The following is a 22,853-nucleotide window of genomic DNA, read 5'->3' on the forward strand; positions in this document are numbered from 1 at the left end:
TGAACGGTTTTTACGTCTCTGCAGTAGCAGTTTAATGATTTTATTCGATGACATTCATTTCAGTCCGATATTTTTAAAGGCAAAAAGTATGAAAACTGCTCAAATGTTCTTTGAAGACTGCGTGGCACCAAGTTAAAGTGCAATTTAATTAAATCAGACTTTCAACGTGTCAGAGAGGTTTTTTTCTCTTTCTTTCTTTCTATTTTCGGTGAAGTCGTGTTGTGTTGTGTTGTGTAAAAAGGGTAAATTTACGACTTGTATAAAATGCGAAAAGGTCTCTTAGTTAACTTGAGTATTTTTGAGCAAAAAGTCCTCTTGGAGGCTGGAAGGGCTATGTGATCGGTGAGTGAGGAAGTTATGCATGTGCGCGTGTCACATCAATCACAGTATGGATTGTATCAAAGAACGAATCAAATTGCTTGTTAGAAAATAAGATGGTATCTACATTAATCTGGAGACGTGTCAGGTTACTGTAGTTTGTTCAGTCAATTATTTTATGGCTTACTATTTAGCTATCTTACCATGACCGATGTAACATCGCATGTAGATCATAAATTCCCATTTTCTTTCTTGCTGTACATCGCAACCAAAAAAACTTGTCAAATTAACCAAATCACTACTGTAAACAGCTCCACGAATGCTCCTATCTCCGACACTTGACAAAAAAAAATAACTCTCGCACGCCTTGCGTGCCTATGTTTATTTTCTCCATCATGTAAAACGTGCTCAACAATTTTTGCGTCTTTTGTCCAAAACATTGCGCGCAAATATATCTCTGAAACATTGCGCCAAACAATGTCAAAGTGCGTCTACTCTTTGAAATATTGTGCGCAAAAATTTCAAGGTATGGTCAGTGACCGTAGCATTGTGGATAGATAAAGCTTCCTAATTCTTCCAGTCATTTTGATTTCATAGTTAAATAGTCATAACGCAGTCCATGAGGCATTTCCGAATTTCCTTTAGCCTCTTCCCCAAAGCAAGTCTCGGTGCCCATCCTTTCATATGAAAATGACTTCATTCTCATGCAAATCAAACTCATTTTCATTTGAATGGTTGAGCACAAGGCCTCGCTTTGATAGAAAGGATTAAGGCAACTCGGAAATGGGCTCAGTATTACTCTAATTTTTTTTTTCGCTGTAGGAACTGGCAATACATGTATTTTCCTTACAACCTAAAAGAAACTGCAAGGACTTTAATTGACGACATGCTGGGCAAAGAACACCCTTATGCTGCCAACCGTTAGCTTTCAAATGTTAGCCCCGGAATTCAAGTAAGATAAGCATTTCCAGCAGTCTCGAGTTAGGCCCCGTCTACACTACGCGAGAGGACTTTATTTCTACGGTTAGGCCTACCGTCCACACTAATCCGTCACGAAAACGGAGCTTTTCGAAAACGCTTCTCAAACCGGAGAAATTTGAAAACACAGGCTTTTCGATTTCGTGTGGACGGAGAACATTTTGAAAACGAAGCGTTTCGAAAAAGATGACATCGCGGTAATCATGTGATTTCTCTGACCGAGTTTTCCTCAAACATAAATCCAAAATGACCGGTGATTGTTGCGTTGTAAAATTCCTCCAGCGTAGTCTGGACGGGAAACATTTGATGCGTTTCCAGAGTGAAACTTCCGTTTTCAAATTCCTGATCAAGGCCTTGACTTCATTTAATGAAATTGGAAAACCTTGATACCCGCCGTGGAAATGCAATGAAAACATTTCCGCCATTGAGAAAATTCTTAAATAGCCCTTTAAGTTCTCACTCTATTCAGTAAACGATTCTACAAAAAGCCAAAATGGTCAATCTTCTTGTTTCGAAAATCCATTTTTCTTTCTTAGCTCGAACGATGCTTGAAAGGACATTTTAGATATTTTAAATAACCCGCCCGTAATTACAATGAGAATTCTAGCCAATTAAGTGGTGACAACAGTTATTCAGTGCGTGGTCGCAAACTCTCTGAAATCTAAATTGCAAATTATTCAAATTTGTTGATTTGCACTCTTCGTGTCAAACTTTAAGCGGCCATGTTTAAAATTTAAACCCGTACAGCTTCAACTTTGGCTTCGTCTGTGACTACGAAAAATGTATCAAACTTCAGTTCGGGATTGTCTTTGAGTGTTCAGAGCTGTTGTGAGACATAAATACGTGTGACAAGAACTGTACTTCAAGCAGACTTGGAAAGATGAATGACAACTTTCTTCGTTAAGTCGTCCTCAAGGTATGAAGTGTCCACGAAGGTAATAATGTATTTTGTAGAGGTAACGTAGTTCAGTTACTACGAAAACTTTGCACAAAATGCGTTAGGAAATAGTCAAGTTTGTTTGTAAATATATTTAAGGGTTACATTAATAACTTTTAGCGTTCCACTAGGCACTAGAGATTCTCTAAAGAATATATTATATGGGTCTAATTTTCTGCCACTTGGTATGAATTTAAAACTGTTTCAATCAATTGTAGAATTAAAATCACAAAATGGTATCAGGAGTTAACTATTAAAACTTTGAAACTAGAAGATTTTTATAGAGGCCTAATAGGGCCAAAAATTCATTTAATTTCAATAAATGCTAAATTTTCTGCTTCATTATTTTTCTTCCAGGAAAGTAGAAGGATCAGGTTTAAACGGGTATCACAATGATGAGCCCAACTATTACAACATCACTCAGGTAATATTTAATTTATTTACCCAAACTTGATATTTCAATTCTCTTTACCAATAAGCATACATTTCTTTCATGCTTGTTCTAAGAATTTCATAGTTTTATCACGACGATATCCCTTGCTGATGCTTTTCTTTATTCTCTTAACCTGTGTACTTTACAATCTATTGATCATGTACATGTATTCAGTAATTAGAACTTGATCAGGATGTAATGTAATTTAAGTGTAGGGGAGAGAAGGGGGCGGGGAGAAATACCGGTGTTGATTTCACTGAATGCAGTGTAACTTACAAGAACATATGGAGCCCAAAAACAAAACAGAAAAAGAAATAATAAATTGGACCATTTTTCAGTCCTAGACTTGATCTGAAGACTTTGCGATGTATCAACATTTCGTTTCCATGCCAACCATGCATTCATGGCTGCTACGACCAAATTTCTTTGTTTTATTTTCTCGTTTAGCTGTTACTTTTCACGATGCTCTGTCAAGTTTCTTCCAGAACCTTTGCAGCCTTAGATTTCTTGCATCACTTTTGACATTTAGCTTTCAAGATTTCCTAGGATTTTTTTGGGCAAATTTTGTAATCTAAGATTGCAATAGTCCAAGCTGTCTGTTTGATTGTTCAGTTGTTTACTTGTTTGTGTGTTTGTTTTTCGTAATATAGCGCTTTTTCTATTTCTTAGATAATGTCTCATATTGTTTTCTTGATTATTTTGTGGAGAGGACGGAATTACTGAGCTGAGATGTCTGCATGTCTGTCGAGTTGGAACATAACTTGGAATTAAGAAACAGTGGTACGTTATTGCTCTCAATTCACATTTTGTTTAACTTGAATAAGTAGTCATACAACTGAAATCTTTGATATCTTTTAGGCAGCCCATTTTCAATGCGATTTCGTGGTATCAAAGTATTGTACCCTGGAAATTCTTTAACTCTTCAGTTAATTTAACTTTGTTTGGTGTGAATAACATAGATAATGAAAATATCGAGGGACCGCAGCCAGGGTCAATCATAGTAAACAATTTTTTAAAAAATTGCTCTTGCTAAAAATATTATAACAACACAATCTCTTGGGCCGGGCTTTCGGATAATATTGGCCGTGTACTCCTACGCAAAAAAGTAAAAAAGTCGTCTTTTGTAATTTCATAGTTGTGAAGCATGCATTTTTGCATAGACATCAAAATACATTTATTTGTTGCACACATGTGAACAGCAACAACAAATTTTGATAATGGATATTTGATATTTGCAAGGGGTAGACATTTGGTAATTAGTTGAGGTTAATACATTTATGCATGTTTTAGCGCCTGATGAATCGGCAATCAAATTGTAAAACGAACCAGCTTGTTGACAACTACAGAACTTGTTTATTAAATCGATTTCTTTTTATTTATTTATTTATTCAGGATTTCTCAAGTGAATAAAATCTGTGAAAGCAATGCATTGAAGAAAAGGTCGAATGTCCAGGCATTGGAGGCAAGATATGGGAGGAAGGAATAAAGAAGGCAAAACTTTGGATGCAATATATTGGAGCTGGGAATAATACACAAGGGAGCGAAGTAAGACAGACTATTAGATTAAATTCGAGCGGCAGAATTATGGAAATTCGAAAGACAAGATTCAAAAGACAAGATTCAATTTATTAGGTGCCATCTACAAGGCCAAATTTACTCGCTTGTTTAAATGCAGGGCTGTTCTCCAATTCTAATTGTCTTGTTTACAAAATTATCAAGCCCTAATTTGACTTGGAAAAATCTTTTTTGGAGCGATTCTTTGTGTTTATCTCTCGGTAAACAGAGTCTGTGAGCTCGCGTTTTCGGAAGTAATTTTTTTATTTTACTAGTGTAATTAATTAAGCGGATTGGTTCTCTGTTTGCCAAAACATCGCAACCAGAATCTATCTCTATAGGCAAATTACGAATGTACGGGTGTGTTACTTTTATACTGGGCTGTTCACTAATTCTAATTGTCTTGTTTACAAAATTGAAATTCACGTCCAAATTCGACGAGGTAAAATTATTTTTGTAGCAAGCCTCTGTGCTTATTCACCAAAAGTTTATTCTTCTCGACAAAGATAACTCGAACACGTATATATTTTCCAGGTTGTTCTCTTTATTATGCCACATAATTTTACAGGAATGAATTGTATTTCCCAAAATATTGCAACCAAAAATGAATTTTAGAGAATTTTTTTTAATAGAATAGGTACAATTTTCGAGCTCACAGAGTCATTTACGAGGGAGATAAGCTTTACATTTTTCCAAAGTGCTATTTTTCAAAGTCACAATTTATTCAAGTATTGCTTCAAAGTTTTTTGCAGTTCACATACACTCTCGTCTCGCGTTGTTTTCGAAAGTTTTGCTAAGAAGAGTAAACATTGTCTTGAAACTCAAATTTACGTTCGTGGTTGCTTTCCAAAGAAATAATTCCAGGAAACTTTTCTGTAGTATAGTGTCAACGTTTTCCCGTAATCTCGTTCGTTTAATTCTTCGTTTTTAAAACGTTTTTTAAACTAAGATGATCAAAAATTGTCTTGAAATGTTCAAATTTGTGTAAGAAGCCCATGATTACTCTTCTAGAAAACATATTTAGCTGTATGCAAGATTAAAATTGTTTTTGCAAAATTGTGTCGAGATTTTCTTTCATGGTAACCCTTGTCAAAATTTTTTAATTTTCCCGCCAAAAAACTTAGAAAAAATACGAGCGCTTATAATACGCATGTGCCAATCTTTTTTTTTTAAATTACTTCTTGTTAACATGTTTAAATTTTTTTAATTTTCCCGCCTAAAATACGCATGCGCCAATTATTTTTTTTGAAAAATGTAATTGAACTCTAAATTTAGACTTAATTTAATAGTCTGTAAATGTAATATTTTATTCCAATGTGTATTTCTTTTGTAATCTTTATTAAGTAAATAAAATATTTCAAACATTTAAGTACTCACAACAAGTGTTTCATTTCAGTTGTTTTATTCATCTTTAATTTTCTACTTACAATAATTAATTAGTTAAGTGAACTTCAATTAAATTAATTACAAAGGTGTCATCAAAAAATTTGCCCTATATATACTAAGACTTTTGGCGGGAAAATTGGAAAAAATTTGCACAGCGTTTCCCCTGACAACTTTTTTTCAAAACTTTTAAGGGGGTACCCCCTTGAATTTTTCCCGCCAAAAAATTTTTAACATATACCATCTTGAACACAAACTGACGGAAAAATTTTGATTTTAATCATTCGAGTTTTTCAAAAAAAAAAATTTTAATCCAGTGAACATTTGTTTGTGTTCAAAATGGTATGTATATTCCATGATGACATCTTTTTAAATAGTCAGCCGTAAGACAACGAGCAGCTAGAAACCTATTTACAGAAACGACAAGAACAAGTTAAAATTTGTACGACAGCAAAGTTTCTACACAACATCGAGAGGGTAAAAACATTTCTAAATCGAAATGATTAAGAAGACTTATATAGCCGGGTAAATTGAGCCCCAACTATATAAACTCTCTTAACTATAGCGATTCCAAAATGTCGCCACCTTCTCAGTGTTGTGTAGAAACGTTGTAGTGGTACAAATGTTAACTTGCTATTCCCGTTTCTGTAAATAGATTTCCAGCTGCCCGTCATCCACAGCGTAACTATTTAGCGTGATATCATCATGCAATATATTTCAAGAAGATAGCAAAGGCAAGCTATGAATCCGATTACTCCAACGAAATTATTAAAAAAAAAAAAAAAACCGCGAAAACTTCAACCTGGTCCTAGTATTTGAAAATTTTTAGAACTTCCGTAACTTTTAGCCGAGATGAAAAACCAATACCCGACAAAGTATAGGCCAATTTAAGATAAACTGTTCATGGCTTGCTTCGTTATCGTCTTGAAATTACTTCCAGCGAGGTGTTAAAGGTTATTGTCTGGCTATCAAGCTTTAACATGTATCTCTACATATCCTATGGCTTCTGTTGTAAAACTCTGTCATTTGCGAACGAAAGCAATAACATTTTAGATGAATCAGAAAATTAAACTACAGCTTTGAAAAGCAATAGAGCTAATAGTAAGTGTTTGGAAAACTTTTGTCCGTAGCAAACGATAGCGATAAAATTTTAGAAGCATCAGATAATTGGAGCTACGTTCGTGATGATAAATGTAATAGCGATAAAATTTTTACAGAATCAAACAATTGGGACTAAGTTTAGAAAATTAAAGATAAAATAGCGAATACTTTAAGTATAAATGTCTGCCAGTTGCGGACGAAAGCAATAACATTTTAGAACAATCAAACAATTGGAGCTGCATTTTTGAAAAGCAGCAGATCAAATCGTGAAAATTTTCAGTAAAAATGTTTGGCAGTCCAAATGATAGCTTTAAAATATCCCGACAATTAAAGCTACATTTCAAAAATGTAATAGATCTGATAGTAATAAAAGCAAAAAAATTGGAAAATCAGACAATTAGACCTACATTTTTCGAAAAGTGCTGATGGAAAGAGTTGCTTGATACCAGACATAATTAATTACAGCCTCGCTGGAAGTTAAACAAGAGGATATATTTGGTTCCTGGTTGATTTTTATACGTTTAGTTCCCTTCCGAATAAATAATTTAAATCGACCGTTTTCCATACGGAGATGTATGAAACAATATTTGCCGATAAATCAAGTTCTTTCTTGATACGAAGATCAATGCAGAAACCAAATATCCTCTACTAAAATTATTTATTCAAGGTGGCTCTGCATGTCAATACACAACAGACGTCAAAAGAAATGTTCACGCATTTTACTGCAAGTGCATAAAAAACCGAAAAAAAAAAAAAGTCGAGTGGAATAAGGAAAAAAGTGTTCAATAATTTGTAATCATGTCAACAAATTTGCAAAAATTCAGAGAAATCAAAGTTACCAACGAATAGTCAATTATTACTTGATTAAGTTGGTATTTCAAAATTACAATTGAAACGATAGAAATTGTTTGATATTTGTACTGAGCACTTTTAATGAGCTTCAAGCTGCAGTATTTTCAGGGGAGTTGGTTGATTAATAAATTTTGAGCAAGGAAGCTGCTCTTTCAACATTTACAATTCACATCATAAATTAATAGTAGTGTGTTTGTTTCTTTTTTAGAAGCTCGTTGACCCTTTTGGGAGAAAAAGGAAAATCTTGATATTAAAAATTTTTCTGCAAAGCGAAGAATATTGAAACAGACTTTTTAATTTCTTGTCTGAAAATGCCAAGATTTGAGACGTAGAAATAATTCTTCGATTACTTAAAGCGTTTGATAGCTAAACAGAGTAAGGTAAGCTTCAAAAATGAAACAATTTTTATTGAACAGTCATGAGATATTGTTTTTGAGTAAGGGCACTGCCCTCCAACAGACATTTCGCATTCTTAATTGAAACTAGGCCTTCGTAAAACTTCAGTGCTTTATGCGATTTTGGAGAACAAGAAAAATTAAAATTCATTGAACTGTTTGCCCAATTTATATGACAACAGAATTTGTTATGATTGACATGATCAGGTAACTAATAGTTACAAAAGTCCAATTGCTCTCTCGGTTTGATTTTAACATGCAGAACTACCTTACAATATTCAACAAACGTTATCTCGAAATAACGTGTTTTCAAACTTAGGAGAGTTGAGCGATTGTAAAACAATTTGGAATTTTTAAAAGAAAAAAAAAAGCAAAATGCTCGGATCTGACAAGATCAATAAAGTAAGCATGCAAATACCGACCGATAAAATTTACTTCAATCAAACTGATGATCGCTCGATCCAAGAAATAAAACTCCCCACAATTTGAAAACATGTACTAAATGATAACTCGAAAGTAGTTGAAACCTTTCCGGCGAAAATGGCAGAAGTAGTTAACAATCACTACCGAACTGAAAGATTTTCCGCGCCCGAATGTCACTCGAATGAAAACATTTCAGCCGAGAAAAAAAAAACATCAAACAATGACAATGATTTTAGACTACGACGTTTTGAACTCGAATATAACTTTTCTAGTTACCAGACTGCCATTTCTTATCGGAAAGATTTCAATTGAACCAAATTCTAAAGTGATATTCTCAACTTCGTCTTCATCCTCCCTGCTTAAATCCTTTTGATCTACTCCTGTCTTGCTGACAATCCCTGAAAATAGAAGAGATGAAAATTGGGTAAGGAACAAACGTGAGTGTCGAAACTGAAAACAATAAACGAGGAATAAAAGAATTCACAGCGAATTGTTGAACACGAGTACGCGTTGACAAGTACAAGGCAAAGTTTGACAAAGAAACGCTAATTTCGTGAAGAAACCCAAACTCTCGTAAAAATATCAGCTACAGACTTTAGCGTCTGGTATGATTCCTGAACTAACTTCTAACGTACGTTTTACTCCGTTACGTTACTTAAGCCATGAGGTTGTTCTAACGTTCGACACGAAACGTAAACCGAGTCCGGCAAGCGCACGTGGTAGGACTTGGAGCCGGTATTTTTGGTTGAAATATTTCTTACGAAAGGTAGAGTCGGAAAAACTGATACTAACCATTGACAGAAATGGGTATCAACCGACTATCCTTCCCCAAATGTGGACGCCATTTCTTTTTTAAAGAAAAAAATTGCTTCTCGAGTAGAAATGAGCAGTTCACATCTTACTCCGACGGCAAACATCTTAAAATGACAAACAAGCACCTCAGGTCAGCAATAGTCATCATGAATATGGAAAATAAAATTAGACCAATCAGCTAACAGACACGTCACGAGTTTTAATGACAAACACCCTTTGCACGTTTCACTTTGAGAAAGTTTTGCATTTCTTTTTGTTCATAGGGAGCTCACGTGAACCTGCATGAGCTAGCTAAGCACAGTACGTAATTTTTCAAAAATTATTCACATTTTTACAGTTCTTGATCAATGTTTAAGCCTTTCCTTCGTTTTTAAAATGAATTCTGTAGCGTTCATTTAAACATTCAAACATACATTGACTTACGGTTACATTTTTTTATCACACGATTCTCTCATCCTTGTACCAGACTAAAAGCTACGACGAATAATTTTGTGTCAACTGAAATTTTTTTGTTAGTCTTGTATCTTAAATAAAGTTTTTTATAAAGCCCACTGTTAACTCGATCTTCGCGAAGATTTGTGCTCAATTTTCTCCTGTCTGTACAAAGTCATCTATGCTTGCTTAACGTTTTCACATATTGGTTACTGGCTTAAATAGATTAAGGGGGCTTAAGAAGACCAAACGGATGGCATTTCTGCTTAACTATCACAGAAACTAACAAGCTAACACATCAGGGCACTTGCCTGGCGAATTATGAAATTTAGAATGCTGGAATGGACTTACTTGGGAACTCACCAGGAACTCGCTGGGAACGTGGGGTGGGGGAAGGACGCGCCCGGAAGGAACTCGGGGTAAAAAGACGGGAACCCGCAGCGAACGTAGAGTGTAGTAGAAGAGCTCGGGGATAGCAGAAACTACAGCGATTGTACGGGGGAGTAAGTAGTCATCCCAGAAGGTACCCACGATGAAACACACGACGCGGATTTACGCGATCACGACATAACCGCGGTAAAACGCACCGCAAACACAATAAAACGCACGGGTAAAACGATTGACGGCAAACGTATGGGAACTCACAACGGTTACACGGGAAAAATATGAGAAAAATTGCCTTACCCGTGCATTTGCTGTGGTCTTCCCGATGCCTGAAATCGAGGTTGCATTTCCTAGTACGTTCCCCGCGTGTATTCCTCGCGCGTTCCTTGTTCTCGAAAATGAGAAATAAAACATTCGTTCATTCATATTACAACGATGTCACAAATTAAGGGATACCTGGTCACAATACTTCCTATGGTGAAAAATACCAAAAAACTTCATGATAAATCTAGGACGGATTAGCAAACTAGTGAGACAATCTCTGATAGTGCAGAGTGTAATGTATAGCTCTGACGCAGTACTCATGACACAGTTCCTATATAACCCCTGCTATTCACTCGTGGTTTGTATTGACCTTGCTAGTCAGCTAAGGATTTTGATGAGACATAATCTTAGCAGTGTGTATGTTTGATGTGTGTATTTTCATTCACAGTCCAATAATAACTTACAATTAATTACCGTGTGTCACGACAGCTCTCGAATTTTACTGTGGTGTGTTATGTCGATTTTTGCTCATTTTAAATTAAATTATACATTTAAGAAGCGAACATGATAATTTCACTCTTCATGAAAACGTTTGTAACTTGATACTTTCGTTTTCCTCGGAAAGGTATGTAACCTAAAACTCTTGTTTTCTCGAAAATACTCGGAAGATGTGCTAGTATTCTTTTCAAAGCTGGAGATAAATCGAAGAAAGTTGAATGTCGATGAAGAAATGGAAGAGGAACGATTTGCTTTATTTAAAACGCAAATTTTCTTTTCACCGATAAACAGGAACTAATCTAATTATCAAATTGTCACGGAACAGCACGTTCTGTTGCCACCTTTGGCGTTAACAATAAAACCACTTAAATTCAGCGGAACCTGAACTGAACTGACACGTTTTGTGTAGTGTAAAGGAAATAAAAAGGTTCACACGGCTACTTCAAAATAAATTTAATGTTTTGGACTACAGTTCACTGTTTAATAAAGTGTATTATCGTTTGTCTCACGATGTAGTCACTTGAGATGTAGATCGCGCTAACTTTATTATTGCATCTACCACGATGAATAACAACAACCTTTTCCTCGACAGTTCACTGTTTGTTTTAACTTGTCACGTATTGGCAGACATGGTTCGAGTTATCGAGGGTGAAATTAAATAGAAAATGACCTGATGGGAAACGAAATTGCTTCGAGTTATCGAGAGTTCGAGGTTACCGATGGAAAAATTAAAGTAATGTATGACGTAAATCCCGGGGAAATCGATTTTGGTTCGAGTTAGCGAATTCCCTAGTTCAGGGGATTAATGTTAAATTGCCGTAATCAGAATTTATGAAGGTTTTATTGGTTTTATTTTCGATAATGCTGAAAAAGTGGCTTCTTCTTAAAAACATACCCATATCAAGACTAGAGTGCAAGAACCATATTCTATTTATGACCAAAATGGCCAAAATTGATACCTTAGTTATGACCAAAACGGCTGAAAAACCATACCCTTTGGGGCCGCATATACCTATATAGCCCAAATATATAAAGCCTGGTTCTCATATCGCGCCGACCTACCTGCGACGTAGTCGCCGGCTGCAACTGGAAATGTTTGGCGATCTGTTCCAGCGGGTCCCCGGCGCATCTGCGATGGATCGCCGACGTACTCAAATTTGCGAAAAATGCAAATCGAATGGCCGCAATTTTCAACCAATCCACCTGTAATCGTCTCACTGGAGCGCGTTGCGTCCGCAGATGATGTTCACATAAAATATTTTCATCGCCGACAGTCGCCGACAACCACCGGCTTGTCTGTGAAGTCGAACTCAGCTCAACGTCGCGGGCAAGCCAGCGGTCAATGTGATAAAATGTTCACATATGCCGCACTGGTGTCCCAGGCCACGCCGTCGGCTACGTCCCAGGTAGGTTTAAGGGAGAACCCCTCACCCGGGATATTTTGATCCACTTTTATTCATGCCATCACGGATTGATATTTTAGTTGAAGTCTGTTGTGACCGGACCGAGCCTCCCTCTTTGTACCTTCTGGCAAAAAATTTATAGGTAGTTAGGTAGTCAGCCATTAGGCATTTTTACATATAATAATAACTTGAGTTTGTTAGCACGAGAGGGCAAAACGCGCGAGAATTCCTCTCATAACTAACCCTAAATTGAAGAAAGCTACAAGAACCGGAAAAATTCTATCGCACTGCTAAAACTGGTTGTAATGGCGTTTTGCTATCTCGCGCTAATAAAGTCGGCTATCTTCCGGAAGGGGTGTTCTAGGAACATTTGGGTAGGGGTGTGCAGCGCGTCGACACTGTAAAACCAAACAACGCTATTTTCCCCACTCTTTTTCAAACCTGATCCTTACAGGTAAATCGATATACACCATATTCAGACAAGGCCTTACCCAACAAGTGCCTCGGTTTAGAGATCTTCAGACAAGAGACATATGATTAGAAAAATAAAAAAAGTTAGCTAAAGTTAGAAATAAGTTCCACACTCTCGTATTCTCGGTATCAGGCTGGAACTGGCTTCCATTACAGGCCCATGCGGAGGAATATCATTAAAAAGAGATTGATGTCATCTGCATTTGTTCGGAAGGGGATTAAGCGCAAATAGGTCAATCAGAAACCAAGTATATCCTCCCTTTTAACTTTCAGCGAGGCTGTACTGAATTATGTCTGGTATCAAGCAACTCTTTCCATTATCACTTTTCAAAAATATAGGTCCAATTGCCTGATTTTCAAATTGTTTTGGCTTTCATTTGTACTATCAGGATACACTGAGTTTTAGAAATGTAGCTTCAATTGTCTGAATATTCTAAAATGTTGAAGCTACCATTTGGACTCCTGAACATTTTTACCGAAAATATTCCCGAATACATTTGTTGCGTTTCAAAAATTTGTAGCTCCAATTGTTTGATAGTTTTAAATGATATTGCTTTCGTCCTCAACTGACGGACATTTTTACTAAAAGTATTCACTATTACAACTGATTTTCAACACGTGGCTGCAATTGTCTGATTTTTTCTAAAATGTTACCGCTATCGTTTGCTACGGACAAAGATTTACCAAACATCCGCTATCAGCTCTATTGCTTTTCAAAGTTGTAGTTTCAATTGTCTGATATACTTCTAAAATTCTATCGCTTTCCTTTCTGGTCACTATTACTTAGTTCTAATTGTCTGCTTCTTCTAAAATTTTATTTCTCTAGCTTGCTGCGGACAAAAATTTACCAAACATTTGCTATTAGCTTGATTGCTTTTTGAAGCTGTAGTTTCAATTGTCTGGTTCTTCTAAAATATTACTTTCGTTCGCAAATGACAAAGTTTCATTAAAACATTTTTTAACAGAAGCAATAGGATATATGGTAATGTATTTTGAAGCTTGATAACCAGACATTAACCTTTAACACCTCGCTGGAATTTAATTCTAAACGATAACGAAGCACGCAAGCCATTAAAATTTCTTTTTAATTGCCTATTATTTCGCCGGGTTTTGCTTTTTCATCTCAGCCTAAAAGTGACGGAAGCTGTAAAAATTTTTAAAACGCTAGGACTAGATTGTAGTTTTCGCGTTTTCTTTTTATTTCGTACGTAGGAGTAATAGGGTCACTTAGGGTTATGGTTTAGGGTTAGGGTTAGCTTACCTTATCCTTGCTTTTCCTATCTTCTTGAAATATATTGCATGATGATATCACGTTAAATAGTTTTAAACATTCGACAGCAGTTCTTATAATAATAGACCATAATACCTTTTTCCATTCCGGACTGGTCCTAGGAACTGAAATATGTTCAACAGTAATTAAAATAAAATTCTATCTTTTTAATTTTTAATTGTTAATTTTTTGAAGGAATGGTAATTAATTTCTAAGATTTCTGTAAACAGTAAGGAAAATAAATTAACCGTTAGCCGTAAAAACTGAAGCCAAAATATTATCCGTTAGCTGCCAAAGCCACCACCCTGTTGAAACCCTCTTTTAGCAGCATTCGGTTAACCAAATCGGTTAACATGCATATTTTCTTTCCCATTTAATATCGCATAGGAAACCATTTTACAATTATTTTAGTCACTTCCATTCTCTATCATTAAAGAGCATACTAGGTGTCAGTCTATTGATACTAACAATATAAGCTATAATTTACGTTTTTACAAACAGTAATTCGTTTACATTTATAGATTAACCTTTAGTAATTGGTGTATCAAGTAAAACGTTGACTATGTGTCACTTGATGCTGTGAGGCGTGGCTTGCTCCAACGGCTTTTCGTATTAGCTGTTTCCTCGTTCACATCTGAAAACTGACCAAAACTGAAAACATAGCAAAGCGCAGGAAAAAATTTAAATCCAGTTGTGCCCGAGGGCCAGTACATTTCAGTTTTCACTTCCCCCACTAAAGTATTACTCGTACAAGAGGCACTCAATAAACGTGATCAAAGGATGTTTGGACTTTAAATTAATCCATGATTTCAACTCATTGTTTTGCTCATCTTGTAGTCATAAGTTTCGAAATTGTTTTTGATTGGAAACTGTCATTAACAAGACTACTGAGGCTAATCTCACTTGCCCACAGGACCACCAAACTTCCATTTTCACTCACCCAAGAGCAAAATTTACTTCCCCCGGGCAATGGGCCCTGTTTTTTTTTTTTTTTTTTTCCTGCCCTGTAGCACCATGGAGCATTCATCAAAATAAACATTTCTAAAGGTGCAACTATTTTTAATTGACATTTTTTAGCATTTTAATATTTTAGCGCCTTAATTAGCCCTTAGTAACCGAGCAGGAGGTCTGTATGGGAGAATCTTGACCTCGGTAGTGTATACAGACTTCACTGCATGCGTTCGGTCCATGATGGGACGCACGGGGCTTCTACTGTAAGTACCGCAGAGAAATGGTAGGAAATTTTTCTAGCATTCCTTACATACTCTCACTAGTGTTCTTCGTCTTGCGGCCAAAGAAGGCGTCATAATCTGTTTCAGTGGCATGTCGATGATATTAAATAGAAAATAAACCAGAAACGGCCGATGGAATATGAGACAAGCTTTAAAATGAAATTACGGTATTAATAGTGCGTGAAAAGTAAATAGTGCGTTCGAATCATTCCCGATGCTTTCAAATGATGGCGGACTCCACCGACGCCAATAATCTGGAGCAAAACAAGGTCATCATATATCGGATCACGTCTAAACACACGTAAAGAAAGACTTGGGCAGGAAAAAAAACGTGAGCGGAGAAAACCGGGAAATGCCGATAAATCAAGTAATCCCGCAATTATGAACGAATTACACAACATGAACCCTCCTCTGCTTCTCCCCCTGAGCCAAGTTCAGATCTACGAACTGAACTTAAAGATACCAAAGTGCCTACGAATAGATGTTGAGCGCGGCGAGCAGACGTAAATGTCTTGTTTATCCAATGAAAGCCATCACTAATAAACTCTGAACTTGCATCGAGATGCTTGTCCGGGCGTAAAGGAGCGTTTGATTAATCAATCTAAAACAGATCTTGACGAATAAAAACCCAGATGATCTGGAATACTTGTCTGAGTATGTCGTTGGCAGTGGGAGCCACGTGCAGTATTATCATGCTTGGCAATTGAAGTTATTGTGTAGAAGATATCCCACAATTACATAGCCGAGGGCAAAAAAAAGCGCTAGGAGAAACTTAGTACATGGAGCTAAGATAGATTGTCAGTGCTTTAGGTGACCATGCACGGCTACCAATGGCTTGGCCAATGGCTTGGCCAATTGCTCGTACACGCAACGAATCGTAAAAGCCCGTAAGTAACGACCTCGGAGAGAAGTGAGCCTACCCCTCATCCCCTGAAAATGGAATAACTAAGGCTCAAAAGTATAATTATTTCTCCAATCAATAACCTGAATAACGTACGATAAACTGATGACGATTCAACGACGGAAGGTATAGCTTATTCTAGGAGGCGTCATGAAGCGCCCTGGTAAAACAAAGCCCGCAAAATTTTCATCAAGTAACAAGAAGGTACTAACAGCACCTTTTCTTCAAATTGAAATTACTAAAATTGACATCTTTGCATCATTTTCAACAGGAACGCATGAAAAGAACGTTTAATTATATTGAAATTAAAAACTCGACCAGAGAAGTTAAATGTTTATAAAGCAGACTAACGTAGCAGTGCATCATGAACAGTAAAAATAGTTTAAGTAATCTTACATCACGGTCTACATTCAAAGTGCCCACCCATCTGCCAGCAACATAAATCAGTGTTTTTATGAATTACACCCACAGCCTTACAGAAATACAGCCCTGTTCTCATAGAATTTTAAAAAACAAGAAAAAAACACCGGGAGTAGATACTTACAGTAGAAGTCATTTACGTCCCCTAACAGAATGAGAGATCCTCGCCCATATCAACTTTCTTTTCTCCCGTAAGTTCTCGCGCGTTTAGAGATGCGCCACACTCGCGTTTTAGGTGCAGGGATCTTAACCATTGCTTACCTAACTTTTTAAAGATGCTACTTTTAGTCCTCCCCCAAATCTACACATGTGTATTTCACTTGTGGAAAACTATCCATTTGCAAAGTGTTTGGGTTGGAGATTCTCGCCGATATCAACTTTAATTTCTCTCGTAAGTTCTCGCGCGTTTAGAGATGCACCACACTCACGTTTTAGGTGCGGTAATCCCAACCAATGCTTACCTAACATTTTAAAGATGCTACTATTAGCCCTCCCCCAAATCTAAACTCATGTCTTTAACTTGTGAAAGTCCATCGATTTGGACAGTGCTTGGGTAAGAGATTCTCGCCCCTATCAACTTTGTTTTCTCTCGTAAGTTCTCGCGCGTTTAGAGATGCGCCACACTCGCGTTTTAGGCACGGGGATCCCAACCAATGCTTACCTAACTTTATAAAGATGCTACTATTAGCCCTCCCCCAAATCTACACACGTGTATTTCACTTGCGGAAGTCTGTCGCTTTGGACAATGCTTGGGTTAAAGATACTCGCCCATTTATATCTTTTTTTCACTTGCGTGTTTTCGCGCGTTTAGCGATGCGGCACACTCGTGTCTTTTTTTAGTGTGGTATCTCAAACTATGCTTACGGGGCTCTTTAAAAATGCTAGTTTCGGCCCTCCTCCAAATCTACACAAGTGTATTTCACTTGTGGAAGTCTATCGATTTGGTCAGTGCTTGGGTTAGATATTATTTCCCATATCAATTTTCTTTTCTCCCGCGTGTTCTCACACGTTAAGCGAGGCAGCAGACTTGCGTTTTAGCTGTGGGGATCCCAAACTTTGCTTACCTCGCTAGTAGTTTAAGCCCTGTTTAAAATGAAATCTCCAACGTGTATTTAACTTGTGGAAGTCTATCGATTTGAACAGTGCTTGGGTGGATGTTTTTAACCATGTCAATTTACTTTTCCCTTGTCGTTTCTCGCGCGTTTAGCTATGCGGCACACTCAAACTGTTGGTGTCGGGATCTTAAAACAAACTCACTGGGCTTTTTAAACATGACAACAACAACAACAATTTATTTCTACTACTGTAAACAACTAAAAGAATTTACAAGATTGTAATTATAAATAAGTAAATAAACAGTACAGTACATACAGTAGTGGGACACCCAAAGTAACTAAAAAGCTAAACTAGTTGGGTGACCGTAATTATAATAATTAAAAATGTAAGAGTCAGGAAAGAGGCACAACAAATACATTGGTACACATAAGTATCACAAACTTGGTACAAGATTAAATATACAAAACAAAACAAAATAAATAGATATAAACCATCAAAATATCAGTAAAGATTAATAGAGACTAATGAAATGCGAAGTTAGTTCTTTTTTAAATTGATTAGAAGTACAAAACGTGAATCTTTCATCGAGTTCATTCCATAATTTAGGTCCATTAAATCGAATATTAAATTTGCCATAATTTGTTCGAGTTTTTGTAAGATAGAAAGTAGATCTAGATGCAAAGCGAGTATTTACATTATGTTTACAAGATGTTTTGACAAAAAAAGAATCAAAGATCTTTGGTAGTTTGCCAGTATTAAACTGGTGCATGAAAAGGAGAGTTTGAAGCTTAATATAATCTTGAAGTTTAAGAAGGTTAAGCTTAGCAAACAAAGGACTTGTATGTGCATCAAAATTTGAGAAAGTAATTAAACGGATTGTTTTCCTTTGTATTATTTGAAGTGGTTTAATATTATGATCATAAGTGTTGCCCCAAACTATACAGCCGTAGGAGAGAAAAGGAAGAGTAATGGCATGGTATAATTGAACTAGTGTTTTGGTATTAACAAAATGTCTAATCTTAGATAGGACACCAATACCCCTAGATATTTTTTTTGAAATTTGTTGAATTTGTTCTTTCCAATTTAGATGACAGTCTATGAGAATGCCAAGGTTCTTAACACTCTTTTGTTGAATAATTGGCTTACCATCTATTTGAATGTTCAAGGAATTGTTTATCTTTTTTTGATGAGGATGAAATATTACAAAATGTATTTTAGTAATATTGAGAGATAGTTTGTTGGCACGAAGCCATAGGCTAATTTCACTGAGTTCTCGATTAACATTTTGCTCTAGATGCTGTAAATCACCATGGGTATAAAATAGATTAGAATCATCAGCAAATAAATGGCAATCAAAAATAGATGAACAATTAGTGAAATCATTAATATAAATCAGGAATAATAATGGGCCAACCACAGAGCCTTGTGGTAACCCACATGTTATTTGCACAGGATCTGAGTCAAAATTGTTTAGAAAAATAAATTGCTGTCTGTTAGTGAAGTATGAGCGGAACCACTCATTTGGTAAACCACGAATTCCATAAAGTTCCAGTTTAGCTAAGAGAATGTTGTGATCTACTGTATCGAAGGCTTTACTTAAGTCCAAAAATATCCCGCAAGAATATAATTTACTTTCAATGGCTCTTTGGATTTTATCAGTGATAAGCATAGAGGCCTGAGTAGTGGAGCGTCCACTACGAAAACCAAATTGATTATTATCTAGTATATTATGTTTATCAAGAAAATTAACTAATCTATTAAACATTAGCTTCTCCATTATTTTATGCTACTTTACATGCTAATTTACCGATGTGTATTCTTTATTTGTGGGAATCTTTCGATTTGGACAGTGCTTGGGTAAGAGATTCTCGCCCATGTCAAATTTCTTTTCTCTTGTAAGTTCTCGCGCATTTAGAGATACGCCATACTCGCGTTTTAGATGTGGGGATCCCAAAGTATGCTTACGGGACTTTTTAAAAATGTTAGATTTGGCCCTCTCCCAAATCTACACACGTGTATTTCACTTGTGGAAGTCTGTCACTTTGGACAATGCTTGGGATGGATATTCTCGCCCATTTATATTTTTTTCTCTCGCATGTTTTCTTGCGTTTAGAGATGCACCAGACTCGCAATTTTGATGTCGTGATCTCAAACTATCTTTACTGAATTTTTAAAGACGATACATTTGGCCCTTTCTCAGATCTACACACGTGTGTTCCACTTGTGGAAGTCTGTCGATTTCAACAATGCCTGGGCTATAGATTCTCGCCCAATTATATCTTTTTTTCACTCGCGTGCTTTCACGCGTCTAGCGATGCTGTAGACTTGCGTTTTTCGTGTGGGAATCCCAAACTATGCTCGCGGGGCTTTTTAAAAATGCTAGTTTTGGCCCTCCCCCAAATCTACACATGTGTATTTAACTTGTAGAAGTCTATCTATTTGGACAGTGTTTGGCTTGGAGATTCTCCCCCATATCAACTTTAATTTCTCTCGTAAGTTCTCGCGCGCTTAGAGAAGCGCCACACTCGCGTTTTAGGTGCGGGAATCCCAACCAATGCTTACCTAGCTTTTTAAAGATGCTACTTTTAGCCCTCCCCCAAATCTACACACGTGTATTTCACTTGTGGAAGTCTATCGATTTGGACAGTGCTTGGGTGATAGATTCTCGCCAAATCAACTTTCTTTTCTCTAGCATCTTTAAAAAGTCCAGTAATCATAGTTTGAGATCCCGACACCGAAATTGCGAGTGTGGTGCATTTCTAAACGCGCGAGAACTTGCTAGAGAAAACAAAGTTGATATGGGCGAGAATCTCTTACACAAGCTCTGTCCAAATCGATAGACCTCCACGAGTGAAATACACCTGTGTGGATTTGGGGCAGGGATAAAAAAAGCATCTTCATAAAGTTAGGTAAGCTTTGGTCGGGAAAACCCCACCTAAACGGCGAGTGTGGCGCATCTCTAAACGCGCGACAACTTACGAGAGAAAAGAAAGTTGGATATGGGCGAGAATCTCCAACCCAAACATTATCCAAATCAACAGACTTCTATAAGTGAAATACACTTGTGTAGATTTGAGAAAAGGCCAAATCTAGCATCTTAAAAAAGTTTAGTAAGCATAGTTTGAGATTGCGAGACCAAAACCGTGAGTGTGGCGCATCTCTAAACGTGCGAGAACTTGCTAGAGAAAAGAAAGTTGATGTAGCCAAGAATCTCATATCCAAGCACTGTCCAAATCGATAGACCTCCACAAGCACAATACATGTGTGTAGATTTAAAGGAGGGCTAAAAGTAGCCTCTTTAAAAAGTTAGGTAAGCAATGGTTGGAAGCCCCGCACCTAAAACGCAAGTGTGGCGCATATCGAAGCGCGCGAGAACATACGAGAGAAAAGAAGGTTGATATGGGCGAGAATCTCTAACCCAAACAATGTCCAAACTGATAGATTTCCAGAAGTACAACACATTTGTTTAGATTTTTTTTTTTGGGGGGGGGGGGGGGCAAAAGATAGCATCTTTAAAAAGTTAGGTAAGCATTTGTTGGGGTCCCTGCACCTAAAACGCGAATGTGGCGCATCTCTAAACGCTCGAGAACTTACCAGAAAAAAGAAAGTTAATATGGGCAGGAATCTCCAACCTAAACACTGTCCAAATCGATACACTTCCAAAAGTGAAATACACGTGTGTAGTTTTGAAAAAGGGCCAAATCTAGCATCTTCAAAAAGTCCGGTAAGCATAGTTTGAGATGCCGACACCAAAATCGCGAGTGTGGCGCATCTTTAAACGCGCGAAAACACGCGACAGAAAAAATATAAATGGGCGAGAATCTCCAACCCAAACACTGTTTAAATCGATAGACTTTTAGGAGTGAAATACACGTGTGTAGATTTGAGAAATGGCCAAATCTAGCATCTTAAAAAATTTTAGTAAGCATAGTTTGAGATCCCTACTCCAAAACCGCGAGTGTGGCGTATCTCTAAACGCGCGAGAACTTACTAGAGAAAAGAAATTTCATATGGGCGAGAATCTCTAACCCAAGCAATTTCCAAATCGATAGACTTCTACAAGTGAAAGACACGTGTGTAGATTTGGGGGAGGGATAAAAGTAGCATCTTTAAAACGTTAGGTAAGCATTAGTTGGGACTCCCGCACCTAAAACGCGAGTGTTGCGGATCTCTAAACGCGCGAGAACTTACGAGAGAAGAGAAAGTTGATATGGGCGAGAATCTCTTACCCCATGAGGGGACGCAAATGACTTCTACTGTAAGTATCTCTTCCCGGTTTTTTTTTTTTTTTTTTTTTTTAATTCTATGAGAACAGGGTTGTATTACTCTAAGGCTGTGGGTGTAATTCGTAAAAACACTGAGTTCTTATAAATTGTTTAGAAATTCTTCGTTCCAGTTCAAACTTATGTTGGTGGAGCTTGGGTGGGCACTTTATATGTAGACCGTGATGTAAGATACCTTAAACTATATTTACTGTTCATGATGCACTGCTACGTTAGTCTGCTTTATAAATATTTAACTTCTTTGGTCGAGTTTTTAATTTTAGTATAATTAAACGTTCTTTTTATGCGTTCCTGTTGAAAATGATGCAAAGATGTCAATTTTAGTAATTTCAATTTGAAGAAAAGGTGCTGTTAGTGCCTTCTTGTTACGTGATGAAACTTTTACGGGGTTTGTTTTACCAGGGCGCTTCATGACGCCTCCTGGAATAAGCTGTACCTTCCCTAGTTGAATCGTTATCAGTTTATCGTACGTTATTTAGGTTATTAATTGGAAAAATAATTATACTTTTGAACCCTAGTTCCTCTATTTTCAGCGGATGGGGGGTGGACTCACTTCTTTCGGAGGTCATTACTTACGGACTTTTACGATTCGTTGCGTGTACGTGCCATTGGCCAAGCGATTGCCCAAGCCATTGGCAGCCGTGCATGGTCACCTAAAGCACTGACAATATATCTTAGCTCCATTTACTAAGTTTCTCCTCGCTCTCTCTTTTTTTTTTTTTTTGCCCTCAGCTGTGTAATTGTGCGATATTTTCTACACAATAGCTTCAATTGCCGAGCATGATAATACTGCACGTGGCTCCCACTACCAACGACATACTCAGACAAGTATTCCAGATCATCTGGGTGTTTATTCGTTAAGATCTGTTTTAGATTGATTAATCAAACGCTCCTTTACGCTCAGACTAGCGTAACGCAAGCTCAGAGTTTTTTGTGATGGCTTTCGTTGGGTAAACAAGACATCGCCGCGCTCAACATCCATTCGTAGGCACTTAAGTATCTTTAAGTTCAGTTCGTAGATCTGAACTTGGCTCAGGGGGAGAAGCAGAGGA

General features: G+C 37.0%; 1 long non-coding RNA gene across 1 annotated transcript; it reads right to left on the minus strand.

Moving 5' to 3' along the window:
* Positions 1-8,741: 8,741 nt before the first annotated feature.
* Positions 8,742-9,276, minus strand: LOC149107822 (uncharacterized). Its single transcript, XR_016209151.1, has 2 exons — positions 9,167-9,276; positions 8,742-8,772 (listed from the first exon to the last, which is right to left on the minus strand). It is a non-coding gene; the product is annotated as an uncharacterized LOC149107822 (long non-coding RNA).
* Positions 9,277-22,853: the final 13,577 nt, after the last annotated feature.

Source organism: Orbicella faveolata, unplaced genomic scaffold, assembly GCF_042242905.1.
Source record: "Orbicella faveolata isolate gen_17 unplaced genomic scaffold, um_ofav_v1 contig_26, whole genome shotgun sequence".
In the NCBI taxonomy this organism is placed as follows: domain Eukaryota; kingdom Metazoa; phylum Cnidaria; class Anthozoa; order Scleractinia; family Merulinidae; genus Orbicella; species Orbicella faveolata.